Source organism: Dermacentor albipictus, chromosome 7 (genome assembly GCF_038994185.2).
Source record: "Dermacentor albipictus isolate Rhodes 1998 colony chromosome 7, USDA_Dalb.pri_finalv2, whole genome shotgun sequence".
Lineage (NCBI taxonomy): Eukaryota > Metazoa > Arthropoda > Arachnida > Ixodida > Ixodidae > Dermacentor > Dermacentor albipictus.
In genome coordinates, this window is record NC_091827.1 from 128,466,935 (window position 1) to 128,482,385 (window position 15,451).

At 43.7% G+C, this 15,451-nt stretch overlaps 1 protein-coding gene across 7 annotated transcripts in view; it reads right to left on the minus strand.

The window, feature by feature from the left end:
* The window catches only part of Sirt2 (Sirtuin 2), a 290,603-nt gene that overhangs the window by 100,645 nt on the left and 174,507 nt on the right, over positions 1-15,451 (minus strand). The window lies entirely within an intron of this gene.

Genomic DNA, 15,451 nt, shown 5'->3' on the forward strand with positions numbered 1-15,451 from the left:
GTTGAATTCTTCTTTTTATCTTGGGAGCACTGACTTGTTACTCCCAGTGGACAATAATGCAACCAGTGATAACAGATGCAGACAGGAGAAAGTGATAAACCTTTGTGTTTCTATGCACAAGACTGGCAGCCCAGTACAAGCCATACTTGCACTGATGCAACCAAGTTTCGCTACAACTTTGGCCATTGGCAAACAATATCGTACAAAGCCAATAATGGTTGGCAGGTATTAGAAAACATGGCAAACGAGCAACACTTTGACATGGTAGCACTGATCCTACAGTTGCCTCGCTATGCTGCATTAAAAATCTTGGTTGTCAACATTTGGCGACTTGCTCAACAAAGCAGTGAGGCTGTAGACAGCAAAACTCAATAGCATTTGCACAAATATTTTATATTAACAGACATTCTAATATAACTGCACGTGTGAACTGGAAAAAGCAGCAACGGCCTGTGCTGTCTGCCATGAACAGTCACAGCCGTCTGTGCAAGTCTAGGTTTTTTTCAATGGATTACCAGTACATTCAAAGATTACTGGCTGGCTCAAGTGTTCACGAGTATGTGCTCTTCACTTATTTTATCTACCACATTAACTCAGCATCAAAACATGCACAAAACGACTTTGTCAAGGTCATGAATGATCTAGATGCATCATTAATTTTTACAATATGGCCACAACGTACGTTCAACTGCCTTCTTGGTGCTGAGTAATGTAGAGGGCGCAAAAGACATGTTCCAAATCACTTGATGATGGCACCCTCCCAATATATACAGGGTGTCCCACCTATCATGGGACTGGGAGTCTACCACTGTCATTGAAAGGAAAAGTGTATAACCACTGCATTCTGCTGGTGTTAACATATTGGCCAGAAACTCTGAGGTAAGCAAAGAAGCTCGAGAACAAGTTAAGTACCATGAAAAGAGCGATGAAATGAAGACTGTTACAAATAACGTTAAGAGACTGGATACAAGTGCAAACAGGGATGGCCGATATTCTAGTTCACATTAAGAGAAAAAATGCAGCTGGGAAGCCATTTAACGTGCAGGGCAGATAACCAGTGGACCATTAGAGATGCAGAATGGGTGCGAAGGGAAGTGTAGCGCAGTTGAGGATGGCAGAAAACTAGCTACGGTGATGAAAATTGAAATTTGCAGGCACAAGTTGAAATCGGCTAGCGCAATTCACAGGTAATTGGGGATCGCTGGGAGAGGCCTTCGCCTTGCAGTGGACATAAAGAATGGCTTCTGATTACGCTTCTTGGTAATGCAATCTTTGAGCACAGCTGCTGCCTTATTTCAACGACAGGCCAACCGCATACAGAACACGCAGAATCGCTACTAATTGCAACAAATGAGCTTGTCAACGTGGACAAAACGAAACGCGCCAAGCATCTCAAAGCGCCTCACGCCCGCAATAAATTCATAATGGCACTTCACATCACTTGTCGATGCACGTGTTCGTGGCTTAATGGTTTCAATTTACGGCTTCTGTGCTAGAGGTCCTGTGTTCAAATCCTGCCGTCAGACAATTTTAATAATGTTTATTATAATTACATATTACACAGTACACTGTTGAAAATTACGAGTTTACAAAGCCACAAAACCGTTTGAAGCCAGAAAGACAAAATTTAGGCAAATCCATGTGCTTCCCATAACTCCCATGCTGGTACAACCGCTCCCACTGCAGCTCCTGTAGCCGCTTAAAGCCCCCGAGTAAAGAAAGTAATGACTTCCTCTAAACTTGATTGCTTTCTCTCTCGCCTACCACACCTCCGGAGAGTCAACCCTCCTATTGGTAGAAGCGCCATGGTCACGTGCTAGTGTGTGCTTCTTTGGTCCGTAGCAGACGCCGGCACCATTCTTAGGTATCGAAATCATGCTTCGGTTGGTTTCTGGTGGCGGAGTTTTGGTGGGCATCGTTTCACTAGCGCTGGCACTGTTTACGTATTGTGGTGTTGCCTAGCCTATACTGTGCTTATGGGTGCAATAACCGAGGAGGCTAGGGGAAAATACTTTTCGTTATTCCATCCGCAAGAAGCAATGTGGCTCACCGAAAGATTTGGCTGCAGAGGATCCGCCGAGCAAACTTTGAAAATGCGCGGGACCCACACCTTTGTGAGGAAGTGGCTCTTCATCAGAAGTCACTCGTATTCTTTTGGACAATTTGGTGAGAAGCACGAGCTTCTGCAGCCTTTCTTCGCACTAAATAATGTTCGGCACAGTTGTAGTTGTAAACATTCACTCACTGCTACGAAAGCAGTGCTTCATGTTGTCCATGCCCTGCCGTTCGCGCTTCTGGTTCGGCAGGCTACATTATGATGTTGCGCACATTGCTTGGCGTACTTGTTTCGTTGTAGTTGAAACCGCTGCTAGGCTTAGACAAAAAGTTACGCTTCATATGTTAGTTCGACCAGCTTTCAGTGACACGTATTGCTTACTGAAGTGACGTGCATTGCTAGACTTTTTTTTTTTTTAGTTGGACTCCGCTGAGGAACTCGAGACTAAAACGGTGGTTCTCATTGTTTGAGACCCTGCTGTTCATGCTGGTGCAGGTCTAGCTCTTATGTAGCACGCACTGGTGCATGTATTTGTATTTGCAGGGTTGTTTCCAAAGTCGGCAGTAACTGTGCCTAGGCACTGTAATGACAGCTATATGTTGTGTGCGCCATATCTGCGTGCATAATAAATTAGAATGCAAACATCCGCTAAACAGAGCCGAAATTATATTGGGTTCAAAAATGCCGGGCAAATCTAAGCTGGTTGAAACATTTTTAACGTGGATAGGCCGGGTAAAAGAAACCGCCAACGAAGGGGTGCGCAATGACCCCAGACCATTTTCATCGTTCAGCGTTGATAAAATTGTTACGACCACGCACACGGCAGGCTGACATATCAACAGTTCTTATTTTTTTAACTATTGGTGAGATGTCACGGCATATATTTTCTCTCGGGCCTTGTATCATTTTTCAAAACGTTGTGCCGTACCAAATATTCACTTATTCATCTTAGGAACATTTCACCGAAAACCAACTTGAAAGCCAAATCCTTTCGAATTACAGCATCATGAAATTAAAACCCGGTGCATTACCAAGCCCTTTTGCAGTACGAGCAAACATGCCTTTGACAGATTATGGAAGTAGTAGACCACCATTGGTTCCTATAGAGCCTAGATCCCATGCCTGTGCTATAAAAAAGTAAAAGGCAAATATCCACATACAAAGCGTACATTCTTCCAAATCTCTTGGTGAAGTTCAAAGGAAGCTGATAAAAAGGCACCATTCCAGAAAAAACACTCTGTTAGCTCGCTTGATCGCACCAGCTCCACCGTTAACACCGCAATCGAAGCGATTACAGTGGAAGGAGCTTCGATAAAGCAGTGCAACGTGGATACCAGCAGTTATTGGAGTGACTCATTTATGAACCTCTGGTCATAAATGCAACAGCCAAAGCCTTCTGGTGCGCAGTGCACTGCGCGCCTGAAGGGGCGAACATTGGGAGCATTGGCTAGCTGTACCCAGCTGAGGTTCCGCCACCGCTGGCACCCGGGAGGAGCCAAAAGAAGGAGCACCGTCATAGGAGGAGGAGTGAGATGTCCTTACTTTCGGATCATTTAGGGACTTTATAGACACTAGTGCCAGAGTTCCCTCCAGTAGTTATATTATGAAACTGTACGACAAGGGGAGAGCCAGACTTGCGCCGCGCACCTGAGATAGCAGCAGGAACATGTGCAGCTAGAGAAGCGCGTGGATGATGGCCTTGGTGAAGATGAGGCCAACAGCGACACGAAACGTGGGAACGGGTGCCAAAGAGCTGCACTCTAAGGTAGGCTGAAGATGATGAAAATGAACTTAAATAGAGTAATACCTAGATACTATAATGAAATTCGCGATGTAACAAACTGTTTTTATTTTCTAATCTTAGTTCAATTGAAAACCATGTATTTTTTTACGATTTACCACACTAATTTTGTGACCCGGTTTCGATTTACCAAAGTTCTCAGTCATTTAAACATGTACTTGGAGCCTGCATGGCTGGTAAATCTAGCAAAAAACTATAAAGTGTCGGCTGAGGACAAAGCTATTTGCAAGCAACCTTCTGTAAAAATGCCATGGAAGTGCGCTTGCTGGGACGCAGTATTCAGGAAACAGTACTGTGCCATTTGTCACGTAACAGCGTGCAGAGGCCGCAGGGTGTGCGTAAGCTCTGAGCGCTCAGGAAAACACGAGAGCTGATGATTCCTTCTGCACAAGGGGGTAGGGAAGGGGGCAAGCACGTGGTCACATCAAGCACACACTAGAGGGGGAAGAGAGGCACGTGTATATCATCCCTTTCCCCATAGCGCTCGCGTACCCTCTCCCCTTGCTGTAGCTACGCATGGCTGCCCATATGCGGGCCATGCACTGTACCTTGGAGGTAATCTTCGGCAAGTGCAAATATATTGCAGAGAAGATTGGCACCTTCACAAGCATTTTGTTCCCGCAAGTCTAGTGCTGGCGGTCACGTAATCTCAAAATTCAGAGGCACGGTGCAAAGCACACAGTGCAAAGCGTTCGCTCGGGTTGTGGCAGCACGTGTTATGGCCATTGAGTAATCTATGCCTGAGCGCGCATGACACCGATAAAACTACTAACCTTACTTCGTGTAATTGTCTCGTTGCTATCGCCATCAATGCTCCGGCGTTTCTGGCAAAACTTCAACATTCTTTTTCGAGATGAATATCCGTACCTTTCTGCAGTTTTGTTTTTAATTTTGTGCCATCTGATGACGGCTGCGTGCACTAAGCGTGGTCAGCCATGGTGTCTAAGATATATGATGCCGCGTGACGCAACATGCTAATCTCGGATGCCATAAGCCATGCCGATGCATTGCACTTGGCACGATTGGCACCGCATGTGCTGGCGCTCATAACCCCACTGTGGCCCCACCTTCTTGGTATTGGTTTATAAGTGATTAGTGACAAGAGACTATCCACCACGAATGTTCTGCGAATGCTTTTTACTGTTCAACCTTCAAAAACCTTGAATTAACGGAATTTGCGATTTAACAAAATTTTTCCCTGCAAGTACAACTTCGTTATATGTATCAAGGTTCTGCTGTATAACAAAATCTTCGACACAATTTAACTTTTTATGCGAGGGCGGCAGCACAACTGCAAACATGTTGCCGAAACAGGCATGGATTGTGTTGCAGATTGTGCCACTGGCAGTCAGCAACGTGGGATTGAGCGATCAACTTTCAGACTTGCCGTCTACTGAATCGTGAATCAGAGCTGCTGATGTGATTGGAACCATTCACTGAAAACACCCGCATGGTGGAACGTCCCTCAACAACAAGGATATAAAAGCACTCCTGCAACAACCAGTCTTCAGTGGGAGCAGCCGCACAGTCGCAATCATGTTGCTGAAACAATGTATGGATTGTTTTGCAGATTAGTTACTACTGCCCTGGTGCCATAATTTTTTTTCTTCTTCTGTTCCCAGTGAAATATTCCAGAGTTCTTGAGCATTTTGTAGACATATTTGATATTTATGCCCTCTGGGGACGTCGAGCTTAACCCAGGACCAACTACAGAAGAAATGTTGCAGTTAATTTTACGCAGATAAACAAACTCAAATAGAGAATCGGCTCACATACATTGAAGGCGAATTTGAAACTTTCTCTGAACAATGTGTGAAAGTGGAAAAGCTTGAAACGCTTGTTCATGGCATTGATCCCATGATTTACGAGCAACAGCAGCAAACAAATGAAATGGAACATAGAGCAAGAATGAATAACCTGGTCGTGTTGGGCGGAGGGCATCTCTGAAATGCAGAATTAAATCAAGGATAAAGTTTTGAAAGACGTCCTGGCATGACACTATTATCTGTGGAAAAAATCTTGGCTGAAGAAATGACGATCGTCCTAAAGCAATTATCATCAGGTTCCGTGATTATAAAGAAAAGGTAGCCATATTCACAAACTAGAAAAAGTTTAAAAGAACCAAGGTAAGTGTGCTGAATGACTTCTCGCACGAAACCATTAATAAAAGACGGTTGCTTTGACATTCCACACAGAATGATAAGCGCAGTAGCACGAGAGTCAAGCTTGTTCCACATAAGCTATTTATCAATAATGCAGTTTACAACTGGAGCATGCAATCCAATGCACGCGTGAGAACGAAAAGGAATGAAAAAAGCACAAGACCACCCGTAGGGGTTGCTTAGTGGCTATGGTGTTGGTCTGCTAAGCACGAGGTCGCAGGATCAAATACCGGCCACGGCGACCGCATTTCGATGGGGGCAAAATTCGAAAGCACCCGTGTACTTAGATTTAGGTCCACATTAAAGAACTCCAGGTGGTCCAAATCTCCAGAGTCCCCCACTATGGCTTGCCTCATAATGAGATCGTGGTTTTGACTTGCAAAATCCCATAATTTTTCTTCAACGCAAGACCACTGGCACAAAAAGAATGAAGAAATCGCACAGATAAATGTAAACGCACAAAGTGTCCTTAATAATTTTGTGAGCTAGGATGCGTGGCAATTTGCCCGAACCTGATCTGCTTGACGTAACCGAAACTTGGCAGTATAGTGACATTAATAAAATACTGATGTGTTTCCAAGCTCATACAATATGCTTTGATGCAATAGAGAAATGAGTGGTGGTGGTGTAGCATTGCTGATAAAGAAAACAAGGAAACATCTGCCTCTGTAGTCCATTGCTGGGATTGAACATGTGGTCGAAGTTATTTATTGATGAAACAACAATCAAAGTCGGTGTTGTGTACAGACTCTCAGGTAGATCCAGTGAATTTTTTGATAAACTTGATAATTATTTACTGGCGTTAAGAAACAAGTAGTCGACCTAATTGCTGGCAACTTCAATTTTCCTGAGGTTGACTGGGATTTTCACTTTCTCAAACCTACCAACAGGAATAGCGGAAAAAGTATGCTAGAACACAGTTAAGTATAATTTAGTTCAGGTAGATCATAAACCAACATGAATACAAAGTCAACACAAAACAGTGCTGGATTTGGTATTCCTATTGCAGGACGCTTTTCAGAGTAAAATTGACGTGGAGGACGGAACATCAGATCACAAGCTTGTCCTAGCTTTACTTCATGCTAATAACAAATATCTTTAAAAGAAAACGTGAATTTCTTGTGTACAAATTTAACGATGCAGATGACACTTCAATTTTTGATCATTTAAAATCACCTATTGATGCAATGCCAGTCGTTAACAATGCGAGTATATTATGGAATTATTTTAAATATTTTGTACAAAACTGCCTGTCACTCTTTGCACCAAAAAGAAAGAAGCACTCAATTAAATGTAATCCTTGAATGACCTGCAATATCATTTACTTAAAAGGACGACTACGATGTGCCCAGCATGAAATTCTGAGAAATCCTATTTTAATTGCTAATCTTAGTAGTGAAGTTTGCGTAGAGCTTACAGTATCTAAATCGCATTCCCATGTGTTAACGGGATACACGAAAAATTTGCCTCCAAAGTTATGGAAGTATTTGTCTGGCACTAAATAAAATATGGCTTTACTGCACAGAGCAGGTCCTCAAAATTCATCCACCCGCAGAAACATTGCTCGCTTAATATTCTTCTGCGAGCTGAATTTAAAACTAGATATCACCGCGTATTTGTGCCCCCTTGGACTATCCGCTCATGTTAATAATCGTCCTTATGCTGTTTTTCCCTACGCCACACAAGACATATCCAAGCTCATCTTGCCCAGAACAATTAATGAATGGAAAAGGCTTGATTCATAAGTTTTCACTGGTTGTCAGTCAGCCGACTCTTTTCAGCAATGGCTGGAATCACTTTTTGCACAAGTATTGCATAATGTTTTGTATAATATTTTATGTTGTAGTGTACATGTTATTCTCTATATGTATTTTTGTACTGTTTTCCTACTCCTGTGACAGCCTAAAAAGGCTTACAGTATTGTAAACAAATAAATAAAATATCTTCTTGTCCATTGAACAGCACATATTTTGAACCACAATATACAGTAGAACCTCATTGTTATATCCCAAAAAACGAGAAGCGAGCGCAGATTGGAACTAAACTTAATTTATACAAGGAATGAATACGTGAGAGAAAACATGAACAGAGAAGGAAATAAAAGGGAAGGCAAAAAATTACACTAAATATACACGTCCTATCCAGAAATGAAATTTCACACTATCAGTGATATCGAAGATCAACTCAAACAAGTGTCACTTTTTTTTTATTATAAAAAAAAGCTTCAGCTTTTTTTTATAGCTTGTGAGTCCTGATTGCAACGCAGTAATGAAGTGCGCGAACATTCCAGAACACACCCACGTTTAACGCAATGAGCAGACGAATGCAAACCTGGGGCAGCCTTTCGCGCATTGCGCTGCTCGCGCAGGCACACATTCAAGCAGCGCCCAGTCTGCCCAATGTGTGCCTTTTTGCAGGACAAAGGAATACACCAGACAACACTGTGTCAACAATCCACATAGAAATTATCATGACTAACGCCACAACCACTATTCAAAGGACCTCCCTTCGTTGTTGTTTTCTTATCAATTACACAGCAACGCCGCTGCAATTTATTGCTAGAGGAAAATAAAACGCATCAAATAAATTTTTTGCCACTTTCTTTATCATAAGTGAGAATTCGTGTAAATAATGCACAACCGCAAATTTTTGCCACCTTTTTGTATAATCACTAGAAGTGCACCTTCCTTTCATTATTTTTAGTGGGCAGCCAAGATCACAATGTTACTAGGATAGCCAGCTGCCTGTAATCCAGTAATCTGTCTTGAAATAACAATGGGTATGCCAGTGTGTGGCGGTGACACGACTTCGTGACTGCAGAATGCAGAAGGTTGACAGCAATACTAGATTTCAGCACCTTATTGTGTGAGGAAGAAAAACCTTGTTCTCAGACAAAAAGACCAGCGAAACGACAGCATGAAAAGACAATGCAAGGTCAAGAAAATCTAACACATTATCTTGCGGAATTTCATGCACGAAATGCAGTCCACAACCTTCTTGCTCGAACAGATCAATTATCTTAGTCTTTTTCTGCTCAAAGAATGCACAGTTAACTAACAAAAAATAATAATCTACCAATCTGAAGTCCTTTATTACAAGGCCTTCCAATTCTTTTAACATGACGCTATCTAAGCAACTCAAAAGATTGGCTAGGGCTTAGCTCAGCTAACCCTGGATATGCAGAGCGAAAGCTTGGTTTAGCCTGGTTAGGTCCTGGTTTCACTTCGTTAACCTTTGAATTAGCTGTGATTATTGCACTCAGGTATACAATCATTGCTAAGCCAGGTATGACGGCTGTGCCTATGCTGGGGGCTCGGCATGCCTGTCATTAGGCTTGGGTGGGCACGCATCGTTCGATAGTGCGACACCTGTTGTGCCACAGGGAAAGCGCAAGTGCGAGGACATGCAAAGAGATGCCACGAACATGCGCAGCGTTGAAGCACAAACAGACAGTGCGTGAACGCAGTCACTACATTGATTTCGACAGTGCGACGCTTGCTGCATTCCGGACGCTCTCCAGTGAAGCAGCTTGCCGGGCGATATCCGCGAGGTGGCCCGACACCGCTTGGCGACGACGGCTCAAAGCCTCCCATTCTCGCGCAATGCTCAGAGAAGACGGCCCGGCCTTGCTCTCATCCATGGCCAAACTCGCACTGACTCAGCGAGTGCGGAACTCCTCTTAGCCAGGCAGGCGGCGCGTCACCTGGTCGGGTGGCGACCCAGCTGCGGAGAGCGCATACGCCAAGCTAGCAGTAGCGGCGGAGTTTGGCGTGGAAAGTCACCTGATGCGTTGCCAAGGCTGTTAATGATGGTCAAATTGCTGGCGACGGCAAAACTCAGCTCGACGTGGTTAGTAAAGCTTTCACATTAAAAATTTCACGAGGAACCGGGGCAACTCGAGACCCAATACAAATGCCGGACTTTTACGTGCAAATATTTTCAGCCCAGGCAACTAAAGTGGAACTGAGGAAGTTAAGGAGTTCCATAAAGCTTTCGACAGGCATGAAACACTTCTTAATAAACGAGACTTGATCATTGTTCTGGGTGATACAATGTCTTACACACGACATTAATGCAGGATGGGGTATGGAGTAGAATAAGTCAACAATACCAATACTAAAACCACAACAATTAGACAGTATTTTAGCGGATAAAAATTCAACGACCTGACGGCCCTTTTACAAGAAGAAGATGGACAAGGTAGACACATGAATTTGGTGAATTGTCACTCGTTGTGTCTTGTTTTTTTTTCATCATTTGCGTTTGCACTCCCAATAAACCATGAAGGTTGCCTAATGTGGACTGGGCAAGATTCTCACGGAAAAAACATGACCCTCTAGCGGAAGCTACGCTGGCCATTGCTTTTGCCTTTGACTTATTGCAAATTGTGGAACAAAGCACACGAATTCAAGGCAGTCCAATGCTTGACCTTTTTTTTTTTGTCAGTGGATCAATTAGTGCCAAAATTTATTGCGAGATAGTACCTGGCATATCGGATCACGAGGCTGTACTACTCACCGTTACAGACACCGTGTTAAATAAGAAATCTTAATGTTCATCTTACCGAAACTTCTCTCGAGCCAATGATGTATCAATTATTGATAAAGCTTCGCTTAATTTTGACAAGTTCTCAAGTAGCACGGAAGACGTAGTGTCGCTATGCTGCAGGTTTGAAAAATAGTTGAAGAGTGCATTGATCACTTTGTCCCATTGTCAATTAAAAAGAAAAATCGCAATAATCCCTGGATCTCCCATGAGACACTGCGGCTCCAAAGGAAACTGAAACGTGTAAAAAAAATTAAAAATCGAAAACGTGCAGTCGGTAAAACAAAAGATCGACGACATTTCCTCTCAGCTTATAAGTCAAGTACATGCCGATAACAGAACAGAATAATATGCGGATAAGGAATACCTTCGTCCGCAAGCGGGATAGCCAAAAGTGGACGGTGGAGGAGCCCGAATGACGAGACTAGAAATGAAATAGACTGGCATCAAACAAGATGTGGACATGCTCGGCAAGGTGCGCTGCAGTGACCATAGGAAGGTAAGAACTCGAATTAGCCTAGACCTGAGGAGGGAATGGAAGAAACTGGTACATAAGAAGCCGATCAATGAGTTAGCGGTAAGAGGAAAAATAAGGACTTCCAGATCAAGCTACAGAACAGGTATTCGGCCTTAACTCAGGAAGAGGACCTTAGTGTTGAAGATATGAACGACAATCTTATAGGCACCACAAAGGAGTATGCAATAGAAGTCAGTGGCAACTCCATTAGACAGAATGTCAGTAAGCTATCGCAGGAGACGAAAGATCTGATCAAGAATCATTTGATTCAGTCGAAACCTCAGCAGTCATGGAGGCATTACGGAATCAGGGTGTAGACGAGCCGTATGTAAAAATACTGAAAGATATCTATAACGGCTCCATAGCCACCGTAGTCCTCCACAATGAAAGCAATAAAATCCCAATAAAGAAAGGTGCCAGGCAGGGAGATACGATCTCTCCAATGGTATTCACAGCATATTTACAGGAGGTATTCAGAGACCAGGATTGGGAAGAATTGGGGATAAGAGTTAATGGAGAATACCTTAGTAACTTGCAATTCACTGATGATATTGCCTTGCTAAGTAAATCAGGGGACAAATTGCAATGTATGCTCACTGACCTGGAGAGGCAAAGCAGAAGAGTAGGTCTAAAAATTAATCTGCAGAAAACTAAAGTAATGTTTAGCAGTCTCGGAAGAGAACAGCAATTTACAATAGGTAGCGAGGCACTGGATGTAGTAAAGGAAAACATCTACTTACGACAGGTAGTGACCGCGGATACAGATCATGAGAGTGAAATAATCAGAAGAATAAGAATGGGCTGAGGTGCATTTGGCAGGCATTCTCAGATCATGGAACAGCAGGTTGCCATTATCCCTCAAGAGAAAAGTGTATAACAGCTGTGTCTTACCCGTACTCGCGTACGGGGCAGAAACCTGGAGGCTTATGAAAAGGTTTCTACTTAATTTGAGGACGACGCAACGAGCTATGGAAAGAAGAATGATAGGTGTAACGTTAAGGGATAAGAAAAGAGCAGATTGGTTGAGGGAACAAACGCGAGTTAATGACATCTTAGTTGAAATCAAGAAAAAGAAATGGGCATGGGCAGGACATGTAATGAGTAGTGAAAATAACCGATGGTCATTAAGGGTTACAGACTGGATTCCAAGGGAAGGGGAGAGTAGCAGGGGGTGGCAGAAAGTTAGGTGAGTGATAGAGATGTGAAGTTTGCAGGGATAACATGGCCACAATTAGTACATGACCGGGGTAGTTGGAGAAGTGTGGGAGAGGCCTTTGCCCTGCAGTGGGCGTAACCAGGCTGATGCTGATAATGATGATGATGATGATGATGATGATGATGATGACACGCCAATAAACAATTCTAATACGGCGAATCGCTACCAAGTTTCATAATCACGGCTCCAGAGAAATTTTGCCGTTGTATTTCTTCGACATCCAAGGAATGTGATGTATTTCATGTTGATGGTAAAGCAGTTCACAAAAGCAAAGAAATAAGAAATGCGTTTAACAAGCACTTTAAGTCCGTCTATACAAATGATAATGATGTAATGCCACCTTTCGAGTGTCTGTGCCGCCTATACCCGATGTTCAAATAAGCGAACCAGGTATACAAAACATGCTTTTACAACTGAACACTGAAAAATCTTCTGGCCCGGACAACAGTCCAAACACTCTTTTAAAAAGGTATGCAGAATGGACATCAAAGTACTTGCACGTTCTGTTCAGAAGGTCATTGTGCGAGGAAAGAATACCGCGGGACTGGCGGACAGCTAGAGTGAAGCCACTACATAAAACAGGAAAAAAGCACTGCATTCAAAACTACCGTCCGATTTCTTTAACATCTATGGTATGTAAACTTCTGGAACACATAATCTATAATCATATCTCAGAATTCTTGGAAAACAATAATATACTAACAAAGCATCAACATGGATTCAGAAAAGGCTACTCTACAATTACCCAATTAGTTTTAACCGTGCACGACCTTGCGAAAGCAATTAACAATGGGAAACAAATAGGTGCTATTTTTATGGACATTTTAAAGGCTTTCAACAGGGTCTCTCGCAAAAAACTACTTTACAAATTGAGCAAGATTCTGAAAAGCTCCAGACTAATTAATTGGCTCAGAGCATACCTTGATGGCAGAGAACAATTTGTTGTTTTTAATAATCATTCTTCTCAACGACTTCCGGTAGACTCTGGTGTTCTCCAGGGCTCGGTCCTAGGACCTCTCTTGTTCCTTTTGTTCATTATTGATATGTTGCATGGTATTCCAGTTATGGTTAACCTTTATGCTGATGACTGTGTATTGTATTCAGAAATAGACAATATTACTGACCAGGAGTTGCTGAACGATGCTTTTCAACAAATGGTCGACTGGTGCGACGCCTGGCAAATGTCGATTAATTTCGAGAACACCGTTTTTACGTCTATTTCACATAAGAAGCATAAACTAACATTTCTGTACGGTATAAATAACATAGTTATTTCCGAAGTAACACATTATAATTATCTAGGACTCTGGACCACAAATGACCTCACTTGAACTAAGCACCTTGAATATGTAGTAGCTAATGCTAACGGCAGGCTTTTTTTAACCCTTTCGCTGTCATGGACGTACCGGTACATCTTCGCGCTTCCCCCCCACAATGTCACTGACGTACCGGTACGTTTTCTATTGTGCATTCAAAATTCTGCGCCTGAGCGCAAAGCTGGCGCTCCTGGACTGGCCACGCCATCTGCTGGCTCTTTCTACAAGTTCGTATTTTTGCCTCGACCTGTGTCAGTACATGTATTGAAGAGTACGGTGCGACTGCCACTCGCGCCTCTCTCTTTACTGAGTGGCGCGAGTGAATATGAAGACTCAGAATACGAGCCGAGCTCGGATTCAGACTTGGACAGTCTCATGCGAGGAAGAGGTGAGTTCCGCATCGTCAGATTAGGATGTTGAACGGATGTTATAGTCAGGCTGATGATGATGATGATGATTACTAACAACAGCTGCAGAACACTGAAATGTGCATATTGCATTGACTATGTTGTTTGTATACCAATCATAATCAAAAATAAATTGCTATGTTCACTCCCTGTTATGCTCGTTCCCTGAAACCAAGCCGACACTGGGAGGCGTCACGGCCAGAAAGGTCCGACAGCGAAAGGGTGAAGGAGAGCCTTGAAATTTTCTACTCCCACTGTACGCCTACTCGCATATTGTCACAGCCTAGTAGGAGATGGGAAAGCCGGTGTCGAGGACGTATAAAAGCACTTTATCAGCGCAGTCAACGTGACGTCATTGCCATTTCTGTTTTTCTACTCGCGCGCTTCTCATCACCTGGCACATACCCACGGCGACCACGGAGGATGTGGCATTCGCCCCTCCTTTGAAAAGGAGGCATCGTCCCGATGCACCAACGTCCAAAGGCTGTGCAAAGACGGTGCAAAGTTGAGATCATGAGGAAAAGTATGGCTTCATACGAAGCACATGCACAACCTCGGGCAGTTGCCACCGGCGTTTGAAGCAGATATGGCTGTGGGGGATCACTTCATAATTCACATCGCTGATGCTGTGCAGAACTGTATACGGGCCAAAGTATCTTCGCAGGAGCTTCTCAGACAGCCCCCGCCGACGAATCAGAGTCCAGACCCACACCTGGTCACCGACGTTGTATGTGAAGGGTCTGTGCCAAAGATTGTAGTGTTGGGCATCGTATTCCTGTTGTTCTTGGATTCGGAAATGCGCAAGCTGCCTGGCTTCCTCTGCGCGTTGGTTAAACTACTCGGCACCAGTCTCGTCATCACTGCACTCGTGTGGCAGCATTGCGTCCAACATTGTTGTCACTTCCCGGTCGTAAATGAGGTTGAAAGGCGTCACGCGTGTTGTCTCTTGGCGCACCGTATTATACGCAAATGTAACGTATGGTAAAATCTCGTCCCAATTCTTGCGGTCGACTTCGATGTACATACTCATCATGTCTGCCAGAGTCTTATTCAAACGTTCTGTCAGCCCATTCGTTTGGGGATGATAAGCCATGGCCTTTCGGTGAGTGGTACCACTTAATCGCAAAACGGTCGGTGTCCAGAAGCACAGCCGTGAACGCAGATCTTCTGTCTGTTATGACCACTGCGGGAGTGCCATGCCTTAGGATGCCAGCTTCAATGAAAAATCGCGCTGCTTCAGCTGCTGTTCCACGTTGGATAGCACCTGTTTCGGCGTATCGAGTAGGGTAATCTGTGACGACGATTATCCATCTATTTCCGGCAGTAGACAGTGCAAACGGACCTAACAGGTCCATGCCAATTTTTTCGAACGGCGCTTGCGGCATCTGGACAGGATGCAGCAGTCCAGCTGGCATGCCGGTTAGGGCTTTG